Raw genomic sequence first — 18,816 nt, 5'->3', positions numbered from 1 at the left:
TAGAGGTGGGGAAGGTGGAGAACTCTTGCAATGAGGAAGCTTCTTCCACTAAGGCCAATCAGCAATCAACAACTCTTTTGGGCAGCTAGGTGGCACAGAGTGCTGGGCCTGATGTCAGAAAGACTTGTCTTCCTGAGTTCAAATCTAGCCTCAGACACTTAATAGCCATGTGGCCCTGGGCAAGTCTCTTAATCCATGTTTGCCTCAGTTTCCTTTATCTATTAAATGCAAAATAATAATAACACCTACCTCCCTAACATATAAACATATAAACATGTGACCTCCTAACATATAAATGTTAGTCATCATCAGCATCACCATTATTGAATTTGTTTTCAAGAGTAAACTAGGAGCACTTTGATATTAAGGTCATGGTCACACAGATAGTCCAATATCCCACAATTCTAAGTGCAATTTAAGCTATTAAAGCAGCTTGAAACTGCACTAAAACTTTTAGGACAGCCTGAATATGTTGGAGGCAAAACATCTGCAAAATGAGGAGGAGGGTTAAATTAGATAATATCTAAAGTCTTTTCCATTTCTAGAGCTATGGTTGTTCTGTGCAATGGCCAACCAGCATTTTGATTTTAAAATATTAATCAGAAGATATAGGGGTAAAATCTGAATTTCTTACCATCAAGAAGGCCTAATTGGGAATCCTTTTTCAAACAGTTACAAGCTATGTGACCATGGTCAAGTCACTCAACCTCTCTCAGACTCAATTTCTTCACCTACTTCATAGCAACCTTCTTCACAGGGTTGTTGTGAGGATCAGATTACATAATATGCAAATCCCTTTGTGGACCTTAAAGTGCTTTATAGATGCTAATTATTATTGTTGTTGTCACTGTGGAGACTTTGATTTAAAATATAAAGTCCAACACAAAAAGAATTCATTATTTATCTACTATGGACCAGACAGAGCAATATGGCTGGGGACTCACAGTCCAAAACAGTCCTGCCCCTCAAAGAGCTCCCACACTACTGGGTAGATACAATATATGAATAAGGATTTGGAGAGAGAGAGAGAGAGAGAGAGAGAGAGAGAGAGAGAGAGAGAGCCCTAAAAGCTAAGAGGATCAGGTAGCTCATGAACAAATTTGATTTGGGTTTCTGATTTTTCAAAATGTGTAAAGAACATTATATGGAAACAATTTCAGAACAATTCTCCCAAAATGAGATTTTTAACCATTTTCCTTTCTTCTGTTTCTTGCTTCTACTAGGAGTTTACTTTTTTTCCTAAGACTCAGTCCCTCAGGTCCAGTTGCTTCTGTATTCATTGATAAGTAGTTAATCTGCTAAACTAGTCTGTTCTAAAATGATATTCAATTCTAATGCTTTACACGTCTGAGATAATATATTCTGTATCCAACAAGGTTCTTCTGGAGGCAGTATCTTCACCCAAAGTACCTAGGATTCTTTCCTAATGGGAAGAATTTACAGGGCTTGAGGTAGGGGGAGCAAAGGCTAATAATTACCGGTCAAGACTAAAAGACCTCCATATCAAGAGAAGACAGTGAGCAACACACATATTTAGTAAAGTTACATTAAGTCAACGATCATTTGTTGTGTGTTTACCATGAGCTGAGCACTGTGTTCATTGCTGGGAATACAGAGAAAAGCAAAAGCAGTCCCTGACCTCAAGGGGCTCACATTCTAAAAATAAGATTCAAACAACTCTGAACATACAAGACACATACGATGTAAACTGGAAGCAATCTTAGACAGTAAGCAAGCAAGTCTACTAAAAAGACAAGGCTATTGGTAACTAAATTCCATTTAACTCCATTCCCTAGAATTCAATGCCATGTGAATTTCCTATCCTATATGAAAGAAAATTCAGTTCACATATCTGATTTATTTCTGCTTAGATAATCAAAAAGTGTTTTCAAAAAGTCAAGTAATACCCAGGAGAGATATTTTTAATCTGTTTGTGAACTATTTAAAATCTTGTTTTCCTTAAAACGGAAGTAATATTTTTCCTAGAGTAAACAGTTTTACCACACACTAGCTTTCAGGAAGCATAAGGCTTTACTATTTTTTTTAAGTCACTGAACTAAACATGCATTTTTTTCACTTCTTTTGACTTGTGCCTGAATTGTTAATGTAACTTGCCTGCCCTGTATGAATCCATGGGACCCTACATCTAGCAAGAAGCAATGCCCTTTTGCTCTAAGATAGACAAAGGCATTCACTCTTGTTTAGAATATGCCCATTTCCAAGTAGTCACCCTGTATCTTGTGAAAAGATATTTTACATTTGCCAAATAAATATATATATATATACACACAATATGTAATATATATTATATATGTACATATAGTGTTATATGTATATAATATATAGTATGTATATATACATACACACACACACACACACACACATATATATATATACACATATATATATATATTGCATACAAGGTACTCTTGAGTTATTGTGTTTCAAAGGCAGGTTCTCTCTAAGCAGAGCAGATTCAAAATCTGAACAACAATGACAAAAAAATAGTCTGTTGATTGAAATGTTTATTTTTAAGCTTGTTCCAAATGTGGTTTTCATCTTGGACACATGTGGACAAAATATGAATTATGAGCATGATGGAAGAGTCTTACAAGTTCTGTGTAAAGACTCATCAGCCTTCTGAAGTGGACATTAGGAAGAAAACAACTGGAGGATTATTTAAGCAACATCTGGCAAGTGACAAACAAGAAATAAACTACCCAGGGATATAATATGCTTTCCTTGCATGACAGATTTGGGGTGGGGGGAGGGGAAGATCACATGTTTATATTTCATAAGAGCTGAATGTGCTGAACTCTCCTTGGCCCACTTCTATTTCCTCCACCATTCTGGGTGCTTTCCTAAAATGAGCACCTTATTGTGATAACAACTTAGTCCTAAGGCCTGGAGAAATTTGGAGATATCAGGAAGGACTCCAAAAGATGAGGAAAATCTTTATTTCAAGTAAAAATAATTTTACCAGAAGTATTCAGGAATCCATGATATCTTGCACATAGTAGTGAGGGCTTAATAAATATTTTTAGCTATATACTAGGGACCACCCTCACATTTTAAGTGGCTCAGCTAGAGTTTAACAAACTACTATTAGATTATGACCTAGAAAAGCAGTGACTTTTTTGTTTGTTTGCTTCAGATTTGTCTATTTTTGCTTTCTGTGTATGTGTGTGTGTGTTTGTGTGTATGTGTGTCTGTCCCCAGTACCTAGAACAATGCCTGCTACATAGTAGGCACTTAATAAATGCTTGTTGACTTTAATGAAATACTTTCCATAACTCATTCCCACCCCCACATACCCCACCATCCTGTTGTGCTATTCACTCAATCATTCATTCAATAGACATTTATTGAGCAAGATACTGTGGTAGCCACTGAATTAATTTCCCTTTCAATGGAAGTAGTTCTGGATGATGGTAGACTGACTGATGCCACCATGATATGTCTGAATGGTGCTCAACAGTCCCAAAACATGTCTCTCAATTAAATTCAATATGCTTAATTTTTCACTGTAGAAACTTTGGATAAAGGTACTTAGAGTGAAGATACTGGCTCCAGAAGAACCTTGCTGAAATATAGAATTTATTATCTCAGAAGTGTAAAGCATTAGAATTGATTATCATTAGAACAGACTAGTTTAGCAGATTAACTAGTTATCAATGAATTACATAAGCAACTGGACCTGAGGGATTGAGTCTTAGTAAAAAAGTAAACTGTTGGGATGGAGGAGGTGGGGTAGAGAGAGAAGTGGAAAATGGAAATCTGAAGCATATGCTACTACCAAACAGAGTACGTCCTGGTACAGCTCCTTAGAGGAGGCTTCTGGGCAATCCAAAAACTGCATAAGAGTACTTTACTTGGTCTATTACACAGTAGGAAGAAGGCAGAGGCAAAGAGAGAGAGAGAGAAAGAGAGAGAGAGAGAGAGAGAGAGAGAGAGAGGGAGGGAGGGAGAGAGAGACAAAGTGGGGGGAACCAAGAGACAGAGACAGAGACAGAAAGACAGACATATAGGAAGAGAGAGATGGGAAGACAGAGACAGACAGAGAGAGACAGAGACAAACAGAGAGAGAGGGACAGAGAGACAGAGAGAGTGTATCAACAATGTTGCTAGCAGCTGCTGTGGGAGTTAAAGACCAATAACACTAGCACACAGAAGGGCTGCTAACACGGGATCTTTGATCTGCTTTTCTAAGGAAGGCAACTTCAAGGGGTTAACAATCTCACTTTAATCAAACATACATATACCATTCATTTAGTTCAGGGGAAAAAGCCAGCAGCCTGAACTTCAGATCAAATACAAACATAAATTACAAACAGAGACAATATAAACAGACCAAATCACAATACATAGTTACCAGAGAAGTACCAACATCTGGGTTTTCAAGCGGGGAGGGGGGAGGGGTGGCAAGTGGAGGGAGTCTTGACCAGGGCTGCCCAGAGTCTCCTCTAGTCAAATCGCAAGACACTCTTCCAGTGAGTGAGAGCTCCAAACAAAATGCCAATCTCTGAGTTTATATACCCTTCTTAGGGCCCCAAAGGCTTTACACCTAATCAGCAAAAGGGTGTGCGCCTGGTGCTTTGCACCTAGTAAGACCTAATCAAAGTCACTTGATTACTTTAGTATTCTAAAAGAGAAAACAGTTAAAAAAAAAAAGTCCCACCTAATTACCAATACAGAGAAAGAGAGATGGGGTGGGGGGGGGCTCACAGAAAAACTAAAAATAAACTTTAATTATTTCACGATGTTATTGTGGGCTGGAGCTATCCATGAACACAGTATAGCTCATGCCTATATTCAACAGTCAATTTGTCATTTGTATGGTCAACTCTCAAACATCAGAATGCTGAGTATGGGAGATACAGGATCATGGGGTCATAGTTCTATAGAACTGGAAGAAGCCTTAGATATCATCTAGGCCAACCCTCTTATTTCATTTCTAGTTTCTGATATTCCCTGTTCAAAAAGTTCACCAAACATTAAGTACCATCCCCCCACCCCCGCTACTTATGCAAGGCACTATGCCAGACACTAGGACTACAAAGACAATTATGAAAAAGACCCTTCCCTCAAGGAGCTTCCATTCTACTGGAATTATACAGAATGTCCACAAACAGCACAAGTATGAAGTACAAGGAGAACACTGACAACTGGGCAAATAAGGAGGACTTCTTGAGGGAGGTGCTATTTGAGCTGATCTTTAAAGGAAATCAAGGATTCTGACAGGTGCAGATCAGGTTGGAGGGTGTTCTAGGCAGCCTTGTGCAAATGCACAGAGTTGGGAGATAGAGTATTAAGTGGGGTGTGGGGAGAGCTAGGAAACCAATTTGGCTAGAATATAGCATTTGTGAAAGGGAGCAAGGGAAAATAAGTTTGTAAAGGTAAGTGGGAACCAAATCATGAAGGACCTTAAATGTCAGAATAAAAACTTTGCATTTTATCCTATTCAGGGGTGGGGAACCTACAGCCTCAAGGCACATGTGGCCCTTTGACCGAATCCAAACTTCACAGAACAAATTCCCTTAATAAAAGGATATATATATGTATGTATATATTATATATACATATATATCATATACACAGACATACACACACACATATACATATATATACACACGTATAGTATAAGTAATGAATAACCATTGGAAAGCTTTTTTAAATTTTTTATTTATTTAATTTTTAATTCATGGAATAAAACAAGCATTTCCCTAACGTAGTATAATAAAAAAGATGATGGAACATGACACTGCAAGTCTATTATGTATAATTTGTTATTACTTTTAAATATATAACAGTTTTGAATGGGTGAATGGGATAGTCAGGTCTGATCCAATTTTTATTGAACTATCCTAACAACCGGCTTCAGGAGTAGCTCAATCTACTGCTTGCAAAGGTGAAGAAATAGGGGGAAGGGGAAGTGGTATATGGCTACTACTAAAATTTTATATTCTGTATATTTTACTACCTGGTAAAACTGGGAGGAGACATGGAGGACAGATGAGAGCATCCACCAGGAATAATACACTCTACCCAGAATTCATCTGTCAGGTTCCCCTATTAAGACTATTGATTAGTCACACGTTAGTGGTAATTTCTTTACATCCAGCTGAGACTATTAAGTGAAAGGAAGTATTCACAGGGGTTAAGATAGTAGATAGGGCTAGGAGCTAATGAAAAGTCATATAGAACTGATGAAGTATGGGTGAATATCGCTATTTTTTTATGTAAAATAGCTGTAGGTGTCCAAATGATCACCAAATCAACAAATTCTCTGTTACTCCTAGAAATGATTTGGGATTGATGATGCCCTAATAGAGGTGCCAACTGAATTTCTAAAACAGGCGTTATCATATGGCGTGGATATCACATGCCTTTTCCTTCTAGAAAGGGCACTACAGGGTCTACAGACCTGATTGTGAATCCCAGCTCTGCAATTCATTAGCTGTGTGACCTTGGGTAAGGCAATTCCTTTCTCTTCTCTTCAAAGAGTTCTTCTCTCTTCTATGGGTGGGGGAGTTGGACTAGATTCATTGGTTCATCAATTCAGTCATCCAATCAATCAGTCAGTATTTATTAAGCACCTACTGTGAATCAAGCATTGTGCTAAGTGTTGGAGATACAAAGACAAAAAAGGAAACAGCCCTAGCCCTCAAAAAGATTGCATGGGGGAGTGGGGAGTTCATTTTTCAGTCATGTCTGACTTTCCATGATCCCACTGAGGATTTTCTTGGCAGAGATACTGGAGTGGTTTGCCACTTCCTTCTCCAGCTCATTTTATAGATGAGGAAACTGAGGCAAACAAGGTTAAGTGACTTGCCCAGGGTCACCCAGCTAGTAAGTGTCTGAGGCCAGAGTTCAAAGAACTCTGATCTTCCTGAGCATTAAGACTAGTGTTCTATCCACTGAACCACCTAGCTTCCTCAAGAACTTGCTTTTCTGGATCTTCAAGAAATGTGGTTGTAACTCCTGCAGGAGCTGCTTCCAAGCTATGTCTTCACAGTGGTTGCTCGCTAGCATGATGCCTGCTATTCCCAAAGCTCTTAGGCTTGGAGTCTTGGTTTATCACCAGCGAGATCTGAGTGGTGGTGTTGGCCAAGGTGGTAATGATTTGGCCTTCCTGCCTCATGCTGTCTTTCCTCTGGATAGCTTGCTGCTTCAGCAAGGCTGGCTTGCCTGTTCTGTGGGTGGCAGTTGGTAGGCATGGTTGTTCCCTTCTCCAGAAGAGCTGCTTCCCCAGATGATGGCTGTGAGAACTGGCCCAAAGAAGAACCAGTGGAGAGGGGACAGAGGGAGAGGTGGTGCTGCTAGTCCCCAGGACTCCTGTTCTCTGTTTGTATCACTTACTGTTAGTGGTGATGAGAAAGATGGGCCACTTCTTCACAATGATTTCTCCCTTTAATGAGGACTATGGGAGCTGGACTAGAAAGAACGGGAAAGCAAAAGGAATTTATGTAGTACCTATTATGTGCTAACCGATCTTGAAAATATAATTTCATTTGATCTTCACAACAACCCTGAGCAGGAGGTAATATTATTATCTCCATCTTACAGTTGAGGAAACTGAGGTAAGCAGAAGTTAGGTTACTCATCTAGGGTCCCAGAGCTAGCAAATGTCTGAAGCCAGATCTAAATTCAGGTCATCGTCTTTCTAGGTCCAGCACTCAGTGCATTGGAATCTGCAGGTAACAGTTTTGACACTTTGGAAGACAGTACTGTGGCGGAGGCTAGGGCTAGGGGTCCCAGGCTTTCTCCATTAGGGCCTGAGGGGAGATGGTGGTCAAAGTGCTGGTGGCAACTATAACAAATAAATAATATGTAATGAATTTATCTTACCCTTTCCACGAGATATCCCATAACTAGAGGATCTATAATGAATTGTTTTTAATTTAACAAACACATAGAAGCTAAAATAACATTTCCCATCAAAATAATATTAAAGCCAGATATTTAATCCACTATTTTGTCACTTTATAAGCAAATGGAATAATGCACAAAAACATTCCCATTCCCAAAACACAACATTCAGAGTTATAAAAGCATAATAGCAGGAGAATTGATTATTTGGACATATATTTTTTTCTGCTGTGGAAGGCATATTCCTATGTGTTTCCTGCATATCATACATGGTATTTACATTGCTTAACATTCATTTAGGTTTCTTCAAGCCTTTTATACTGCAAAGCCTTTTTTAATGTCATCTTTTAGAAAGAACAGGAAGTCATTATTCTAAGCATTATGAGACAGTGTGAACCTTGAAAAGGTAACTGACCTTTATAAAAACTATTTATCTATTAGAAGCCACAATTCTTTGTTCCATATTATTTATTAGAAATGATATAACACAGCTCTAAAAATAAAGATAAAATTCCAAATATTAAGACTAAGAAATCTCTTTCCTTTTCCCAAAAACATAAACTTCCTCTGCAGTGAATGGATTTTTTTTTATTCCCATCATTTTAAATGAATGTTTTAGGAAAATCAGAAAAAAATATTTAGTAAACATTTGCAATATCCACTTTTTGAATATCTTTTACAACCTCTTCCAAAATTTTCTTTTTTTCATGATCATGAAAACACTTAATCCACTCAAGGGATTAATTTTGTGTAAGGTTTTATGTCTAAAAACTGAATTCATTTTTCCACAGGCGTTAAGCAAAACAACATCTGTAAGTCATTAAGGGAACTTACTTGGGAAAGCACTATAGTTTTAGTATACTGTATAATTTTCATATGGTATAAAGGAATTCATATGTTTCAGCATGTTTCATGAGCAGTTTTGATTTAATAGCAGTAAACTTGATTTTAGTCAATAAATGAAGATAAAATTTACATTGTACAGCTTAACATTGCTATTCTAATCGGATGTGTTCCTAAAAATTCTATGGACAAGGTTTATTGATGTCAGATTATGTTTTCCACGGACTTTGGCTATGAGTTGAGACATATGTCCTTGAAGGAAGAAAACGGCCTTGTAATAAAAACTTGAAATAAAAACAATGTTATTCTTTTATAGGAATATTCTGCGTTTGCCAATGGTGCTTCTGCTGTGAATTTAAAATGATTCTAGCATGACTGATGTCAATTAAAAATTTTGGTCAAAATCTTTCTTGGGCATCAATATCCTTGGGGTAGTGAACTGCTTTCCTTAAGAGATCATACTTCATTAAATCTATACATGTTTGGGGCAGCTAGGTGGCACAGTGAGTAGAGCAGCGGTCCTCAAGTCAGGAGGACCTGAGTTCAAATCCGGCGTCAGACACTCGATACACTTACTAGCTGTGTGACCTTGGGCAAGTCACTTAACCCCAATTGCCCTGCCTTCCTCCCTGCAAAAATAAATAAATAAATAAATGCCCACTGAATGACTGATTTCCTGACTCGGTCAGAATTTAGGGTGGGTCCCAAATATTCAATTATTCTTAAAAAAAAATCTATACATGTTTATACCAGGGGTGGGGAACCTGCAGCCTCAAAGTTTGGATTCAGTCAAAGGGCTGCACTTGAGGACCTAGAGGGCCATACATGGCCAAAAGGCCCCAGATTCCCGCCCCCACCCCCGGCCTACACAATTAAAATATGTGCTTAAGTGTAGCCTATCTGCCTCTGCAACCCAGATTAGAAACCATGTCCCAGGGGCCTTAACCCTCTTAGCTCTGGGACTCCCGACAAAGGGCCCATGCCATCCTGACTACTCAAGATTGCTCTTAGTCTACAATGTCTAACCTTTTAGTCATACATTCAGCTATATACCAGCCACCTTCTCACCTCAGCTTTGTCACTATCTCATAAATACAACCTCTTTACATCTTTCCAGCTTTGAAACTACAATGAACAAGTCACAAAACATCCCTCTGCCTCAGTTTCCTGAAGTAAAAAATGAGAACTTTGACTCAATGAACTCTAAGGTCCTTTCCAGATCTAAGACAATAGAAGTTGATGCCATTGTGACTGGAAAAATGGCTCCAATTGCCATTTTTGTGATTTTCCAAACCAAAATACCTATCCATGAACAGAATAGGTCTAGAGTTTATCCAACATGAATGTAAGCTTCTCGAGGGTAGGAACTATCTCATTGTTATCTTTGTATCCCTAGTACTTGGCATAGTACTTAACATGCAGTAAGTGCTCAATAAATGCTTTTTCCATTCATTTTTATCAAGAAATCCTTTTTTTTAAAATTTGTACCTCTGAGCATTTTTACATTCAACAAAAGCAAACCTAAAGGAAAAACAATCAAAAAGCAAAAACCAAAGAAAGGCCAGTTTCAAAAAAATATTCCTCCTTGTGGTACCACAGAAACAAACCCTATACCTTGTGATGGCATACTTTTTTTGGTACCTGTCAGAAGCACAAATGGATAGGACCATTTGGAAGGTTCTGGCCACCACTGGGTTTCCACATTCTCCATTTCTTCTTCCATTTTACCTCTTTTCCCCAGATGCCCCATATGGGGACCTACATTCATAGGTTTTTGGCTTTCTTTTTCCAAAGGGGATTTATTACAATGAACTACAAGGGAAACCTATAGAGGAGGAAGGAGAGAAAATGAACTAATAAAGGAATGGGATAAAGGCTTACAAAGTCACAGTTTCATAGACTGAGAGTTGAAAGTTCCCTTACAGGTAATTAAATCCAATTTCTTTAATGAAGTGTCAAGATAAGTGAATGACTTTGTTTGAGGTCACACAGATAATGCATGAGAGACCAAAATTCTAACATAGCGCCTCTAACTTCGAAGTTAGCATTGAATTATTCTGCCTTCTCAAAGTTCATTGATAAAATTCTGGTCTTCAGAGCAAAATAAAAAAGAACTAGACTCTACCCCTTCTTAACTCCTGATACCCTCCCATCTGATCTTCTCCAGCAAATCTTGTCCTTAATATTAGCCTCATTCTCATTTTCTTGCTATGGATTCAGTTGGCAAACCTACTAGGGTTTTAACCCTCCAGAATATGATTGATCCTTAAGTTATGGATGTGGTAGTCCAAGCATTGGAACATAGACTTCCCACCATTAGCATCCCCCAACACTATCATGATAAAGGGTTTTCTTTTATAGTTCTAACTACACACAACTTATAGAAAGCATGCAGTGACATTGAGAAAAAAGAGAGAAAGAATGAATGAAAGAAAGAAAGAAGGAAGGAAAGAAAGAAAGGAGTAAGGAAAGGAAGGAGGGAGGGAGAGAGGGAAGGAAGGAAGGAAGGAAGGAAGGAAGGAAGGAAGGAAGGAAGGAAGGAAGGAAGGAAGGAAGGAAGGAAAGAAGGAAGAAAGGAGGGAAGGGAGGGAAGGAGGGAGGGGAAAAAAAGAATCTCCCAAAGCACTTTCTCAGTAAATGAAGCTGGTGTTTGTTTTTTTTCCCATCAATCTGAAAATAAGGTAAAAGGCCTCTTTCTTGTGTCTCTGATTATTCACCTCTTTTGCAGGACCATTCTTGTAGGAGACTAATAGAACCTGCTACTCTCCTAGAAGACAGAGACAAAGTTAGTTCAATCATAGTTTCAATTAGTGTTTTTTAAAGAAAAAGCAAAAAGAATATCTTGTATTTGGCTATATGTGCCCTTGAGGAATTATTTCAGTTTCACTGAGATTGATCATTTCAGGAACAACCCAAATTTCTTACATTAGTCAAGCTTAGACTGAGATGAACAATTGAGGGAAGAGAGTGTAGGGAAACGAGGCTAGTGATTTCAGAGGGACAGAGAGAGCGAGCCAGTTTCAAATGTTTTGTGTGAGGGTTTCTTTTCTTTATTTTATTTTTTTTTCCTGAGAATGCACCTGCAATTCACACTTGGGAATGAAATTGAAGGGAATTAATTACGTATCTCCCTACATCTTGCCAGAAATACTTGGCCCCTCTGTTTTTGGATCCTATATGACTTAAAATCATCTGTCAGTTTGCAATGACCTGCTGGATTTCATTTGTAATGGGATGAAGTTGGGAGCAAGGAGGCGGGAAGGTGGGAGGCACTGTGGTAGTGGCTGACTTGACCTCTAATGAAGAGGAAAACTTGAATCAGACTCCCTGGCATTGAAATTGACATACTCAAGCTTATCATTCATCAGTTAGTCTCTAAAGACAGCAGTGAAGGGGAAGTTTGTCATTATCCCCTCCCTTTTTTTGTTGTGGCCCAGCAAATATTGGAGACATCTGAGACAAAATTTCAGACGAGTAATAAATTAACCAGACTCCAGCCACAAAGAAAAATAAGACAATAAATAGGAAATAAATGGCTGAAGGGATAGAAAAGGTTTCCTCAAGCAGCAGAAATCAAAGAAGGCAGAATGCACAAAAGGAGAACAAAAAACAGAGAAATACAATGAAAACACGCAGGGTACCATGTAGGGGGCCTGTGGAAGAGAATCTTAAAAAAAATACAAAGAACACCAAAGAAAGAATTAGCAACTTGAAGGACTAGGAAGAAAAAGAACCAAATCAAAAAGAAAAAGTATAAAAATTCAAAGAGGCAAAAGCAGACATAAAAAGATACTGAGTTCTTATGTTAGCCAACTGCACCAGAAAGCCCTGTCATTTTGCCAAGACTTTGAAAACATTAAAAAAAAAACTAACTGAAAACTAGTTGTCATTAGGCATTAGATTAAAGTTCCAGAGCCCTTCAGGATCTACAGGCTTCTAAATATCATAATAAATTATGCATCTATAAAATAGATCAGAATGCCTTAATCATAAAATGATCAATAATTCAAAACCATGGCCACAAACCCTATCCATATAGATTCTATCGTTGGATGCCAGAAGCGTCTCACCAATGATGAGAACTGATACGAGTCAGTCTACCTCTTTTCTCTTCTGTGCAGAAAAAAGTATCCTATGCCATGCATACTTGCATATATAACACTTGGTGATCATAGGTTAACACCTAAATTTCAAGTTAAATTGTGGAATAAATTATTCAAAGCATTTTGGAATTTTCTATTAAAAAAATTCTAGTTCTTACAGCAATGCTCTTAGGTACCTGATGACACCCCAATGGACATTTTCTGCTCCTTCAGATAAGGCCAATAGAGGTTAACCCAGGCAAAGTTAAGCAACTGTAAGATCTTTAGGTCAAAATACACACACACACACACACACACACACACACACACACACACATATATATATGTATTTATTTATGCATGTATGTATGTGTATATGTGTGCATGGATATGGATATGTACATATGTGTATATCTATATGTATGCACACATTTACATACATGAAATAATAATTGTAAAGTACTTCATACAGCCTGGCATATAGTAAGCACTATGTGAACGTTAGCTATCATCATCATCATTTTATATACGTATAAAATCTGACTTACTGTGAATAACATATGTTATATGTATACACACACACAAAAATGGTGGCTTCAGTGTCAAGAAAAGTTGGTAATGAGAATTCTTACATAAAACATGTTTCTTCAGACAAAGGAGCGTAAGACTTTACCCAGCAAGATAGGGAATAACTGTTCCATTAAATGTCAATCAGCATAGACTTTAAATCTAATCTATCATTGCTCCTAGATCAGAAACAGAAGATCACCATTTCAAATCATCAACCTTTCCTCTGTGGACAAACTCCCTTCTTGGGGAGCTATCTACATTGATTAGTTATTTCATTTAGGGATTAACCCATACTAGCTTTTGGGACAGCAGCATTCAAATCTAAATTTAAGGCTTGGTTAAAAGGACAGGGAGCTCGCTCACAGCCTGGTCCTCAAAGAACATTCATCTCTGCCCTCAAAATCAAGACACAGTTGACAGCCTTAGTTCAAAAGAAGCACAGGAGTGGAATAGCAGGGACATTTTAAATTGGGCTTCCAATATATTTGTTAAATATGTGGATTAAGCCAGGCTCCCTCCTCTCACTTTACCAAACATAAATTTCCCATCTCAACTGCTTGAATGTAGGTACTGTGATTTTCTCTGTGGCTCAATTTCCAGCCGTTAAAATTCCATTTAACGAAGGCACTTGTGCTGCTGTGTATTATACTCCTGCAATTGCATTACAGAAATTATGTACTAAGGAGGCAGTGATTAAAATTGATATTTGCCTTAATTACAGGGTACAGTACATGGATATTTGAATGTAACTTCATGGAAAGCAAGATGTCTGTTTACAGGGATTTTCAAAAGCTTTTATATTTCCAGAAACCTATAGCTTAGCTGAAGCCATTGGGCTACCTCCAATTTTCTCAGGCTAATATGTCGCCTCTAGCTTCAGGATGAATGAAGAAGAGACCTCAAGGCAGGGGATATGCGGTGTTTACTCAGGTAAAAAGCTTATTTATTTCTTTTTAAACATTCTTTTCTAAATAAGGCCTTTTCTGAATGAATCTAAATTCTATCATAGCTCAGCATGCTTGACATCCATTAAGACCAGTGGTTAAGTAAGTCAGCCACAACTTTTTCTGGAATCCCACTTTAGTGAATGTATCTATTAGCTATATTTAGATTAAATCATTTGAAGTAGAAACATTATGCCAAGGGGGGGAATGTATATCCCCACAAATTACATGAACAATTAGGCAATCTAACTTGTTTGAGTAAACTGTAAACGATTTGAATGAGATGGGAGAAAATAGTTCTCTGCTGATTTGATAGAAAGGGAGAAGGTAGGGAGGGATGAAGAAAGGAAGGAGGGAAGAAGGGAGGGAAGAGGAGAGAAAGAACTAAGGAAGGAAGGAAGGAAGGAAGGAAGGAAGGAAGCAAGGAAGGAAGGAAGGAGGGAGAAAGGGAGGGAGGAAGGGAGAAAAAGAGAATGAGAGGGAAAGAAGACAGAAAGAAGGGTAAAAAGGAAGATAGGAAAGAGGTTTCAATTAAAAAATCCTTTTGACTTGAGCATAATTCAGTCAGCTCCAATGGAAAAGATTTTTTAATCCCTACCCTCATATAGAAACACATGTACACATTGCAACATGAATAAACAAGACAATGTTTACATGGATGTTGAGAGAGAGAGAGGGAGAGAGAGAGAGAGAGAGAAAGAGAGAGAGAGAGAGAAGAAAGTCCCAATTCTTTGCAAATATTTCTGTGCGCAGATGGGAGTCGTGATGGACAGAGGGATTAAGCTGACAATCACAAAATAGCACAGATATTCAGCACACTTACATTTATCTGGAAAAGTTTCATCAATACACTGAATTGGTGAATAGCATACTTATTAGTGGTGACAGAACAAAATATCAGGTATGCATTTAAATTACAAATTTAGCAGAGCACGTGAACACTCTCCTTATTAATATACAGTGACAGACATCATTTCTCAAATCTTAAAAATTTCGCGTACGGGGGGAAATTGCTTTCTGGGGTCTGGTGTGAACTTTCATTCATAAACATTATTTGTAGGGAAACATCTGAATAAATGATAATATCATGTTTCACTGAGAGATGTCAATCAATCCAATGTAGAGAGAAATATTATTTTAAAGAATCCCAGTAAATAGCTGAGAAAACATTCCTCTGCTTGAGCAGTTAGGTTCACATCTGAATACCAGGTCCCAATAATAAGTCACAATTTCTATAGTGCTTTGATGTTTGCAAATTACTTAACATTCGCTTATCATTAAATCGGTTAAGTCATTGAGGTCTCACAACTTTGGAGAGTAGTTACAAGAGGTATTATTAACTCCTTTTGAGAGACGAGGGAATAAGGCTTAGAGATACAAACACTTGGCCACACAACTAGACAGTCAGAAGCAAGAGTCCAAACTCAAGTCTTTCTTGCTCCAAGTCAGGTACAATGTGCCATCATACCTCACATATACAGTAGGGGACAGAGCCAAGTGCAAATGACTCCGGCAGCTAACCAGAAAGGTATGATGGGAGCTGGGAGGAAATAGGAGTATTCTTGAAAATTGAACATATATCTTTAATTTCCTTCTAGGGAATGATGCACGTTTACCAAGTTGGGCTCGTTAGTTGACTTTTTAATTGCTATTTATTTTCAAACTTCTCCAATATTAGTTTCTTTTGCCTTATTTTCTTGTCAGAGTTCACATTATTTAACACTGGCTGCAACTTATGGCTGCTCTTGTCTCTGTGTCAAGTACTATGAGATTCAAGGGACGTAAATCCCTGCCAGACTTCCTAAACGAGGAGCTGAAGCCATGTAGAGCCTTGATCCTCACTTTCTCTGAAATAATTTTCAAAAGCCGCAGATAAACTGGAATTTTAAAGAAAGGCTCATGAATAAAATAATAAACCTTTTCTAATGTGAACATGTCAAACAATTGCTTTAAACTTATGCTTCTAAGACATTCACTATTATCTACAACTAAACATGGTCTATTAACACTCATTGAGTTTCTATTGCTTCTAGTTCAAGCAGCATTTCTCTAAAATTGTACATGTTCTAGTTATAATATTGAGTGTATAGTGCTGATTATAAGTTGTCTTGATGGCTAAGATTTTTAAAAACCTTAATGTCTATTATATATATTATTTATATTTATATATAAAATATACACACATATGTATATATTCCTAAATATATCTTTAATTCTACAGTTAGCTAAAAGATTTAATTTTTAAAATTGGCAAATGACTTTCACAAATTTAAAAAACAGAGAATGCCACAATGAGGATAACGTAAGAAAATGCAATTCTTTCCAAAAATTAAGCTTCACCACAAAATTCTTTTCAGTAACAACTCACTCACTTATCCAGCAAAACTGACTGTTAGGAATGCAACTTAGAACCTCAAACAGGGGGAAAAGATCTCTGTGCAGTCAAAATAAACACTAGAAGATGCATTTCTGTCACTCCTTCAAAGCCTGTTTTCTCCTATTTTAATACAACTCCCTTCTGCCTAATGTCCTAGCATAATATGTCTTCTTTAATTTCTAAAGAATTGGAACTAAATCATTGTAAGGTTATTCACAGCTTAATATACAAACCTCAGTATTATGATCAGCATTGGAGGGCGAATGTGGCCTAGTAGATGAAGGTTCATCTTGGCATCAAAGAGATGTGGATTTGAGTACTACCTCTTATACTTACTAGCCATGTGATCCTGGGCAAAGTACTTAACCTCTGAGGGCCATCATGAAATTCTCTAAGACTTTAAGTTACAGGTGAGTTACTAATTTATGCTGGCTGAGGGAGATTCTGCTCTGGAAAGTGGGCAAATGAAATTACAGGTCTGGACCCACCCACCTTTGCCCTCCCAACAAATATATTTACATATATACATGCATGTGTATATGTATATGTATGCATGTACATATGCATACATACATGCACATATATACATTTATATATTTGTTTAGCTTTCCTTATCATCATTATTATTAACAATATAAACATATATGATACTTTACAGATTATAAAGCGCTATTCATGCGTTATCTCGTTTCATCCTTACAAGTAAATTGGATTATTATTATTATAGCATACAGATTTCACATGCCATTTCCCTATTTCAATAAATTAATTTGTTAATGGATGACCAATATAAAATCCTCTATTTGTCTTATAAAGCCCTTCATTACTTGACTCTTTCCAGGCTTCTTATACTTACCCCCTCTCCTCCATAATTCTAAGGTCCAGGAAACACTGACCTCTTTGCTTTTCTCCCTACAAGACACTCCATCTCCTGACTTCATGAATTTTCACTGGATGTCCTCCATAATAGGAATGTTCTCCCTCCTCACCTCCCTCTCCTGACTTTTCTGGTTTTCTTCAGATCACAGATAAAATCTCACCTTCTGCAAGAAACCTTTCCCGATCTCCCTAATGCTGGTGCTTTCTCTCTGAGATTACCTTCAAGTCATCCTCTGTGCATGTATGCATGCATGTATGTGTACATACAGACATAGTTGCATATGTGAGTATAAATATACACACACACACATATATATATATATATATACATAGATACACATATATGTATGTGTGCAAACTATTTACTACACACACACACACACACACATACACACACACACACACTTATAATGGTTTGCAGTTGGCTCCCCCATCAGATTTTAAGATCTTTGAGGGCAGGAACTGTTTTGCCTTTCTTTGTTTTCTCAGCACTTGTCACAGTGCCTAGTACATAGTAAGAGCTTAAATTCCCTTGGGCTGATGGTAGACAGGGTGTTGGACCTGAAGTCAAGAAAACCTGTATTCATATGCCTCTTCAGATGCTTACTCATCAAGTCATTTACCTTCCCTTGGCTTCAGCACCGTCATCTGTTGAAAGAAGGCATTGATTCACAGATCTAAAAAGTCCCTTCCAGGTTTAAATCTGCAATCTCCATTTTAAGGATGAGAAAACTAAAGTTCGGAAAAGTGAAAATGACTCCCTCATGGACACACAGGTAGTAAGGAAGTCATAGAGTGAGGACCCGCACTTAGGAATCTATAGTTCCTACTCATTTGTCAAATTTCTTCAAGTTGACTCTTCCAGGAAGATTGACATTCCTTTGATTTTGTCTCGCCCATATGCAATTAGGACCATGGATTAAAGGGCTATGTTTTCCTGCTGAAAGGAATTTCTTAAATAAGAGGTATTTTTTAAATAAGTTTTTTATTGCTATGTTCTTACATCACCACAGTATCCCATGTAGCCCACCTTCTTCCCTTCTCAGAGAGCCATCCCATATGACAAATAGTATTTTTAAAGAGGAAAAAGAGGGGGGAAGTCAGCACAAGGGATTGATATGAAAAGTCCCACTTCTACTAAGGGGTAGGTTGGGAGTGTCTCTTATATCTCTTCATCTGAGCCCCACTTGAGCTTTATAATTTTGTTACATTTACTTTTGATCTTTTGCTGCATCATTCTTTGCATTTATAT

Source organism: Trichosurus vulpecula, chromosome 4 (assembly GCF_011100635.1).
Source record: "Trichosurus vulpecula isolate mTriVul1 chromosome 4, mTriVul1.pri, whole genome shotgun sequence".
NCBI lineage: Eukaryota > Metazoa > Chordata > Mammalia > Diprotodontia > Phalangeridae > Trichosurus > Trichosurus vulpecula.
This window is presented reverse-complemented; position numbering follows the sequence as displayed.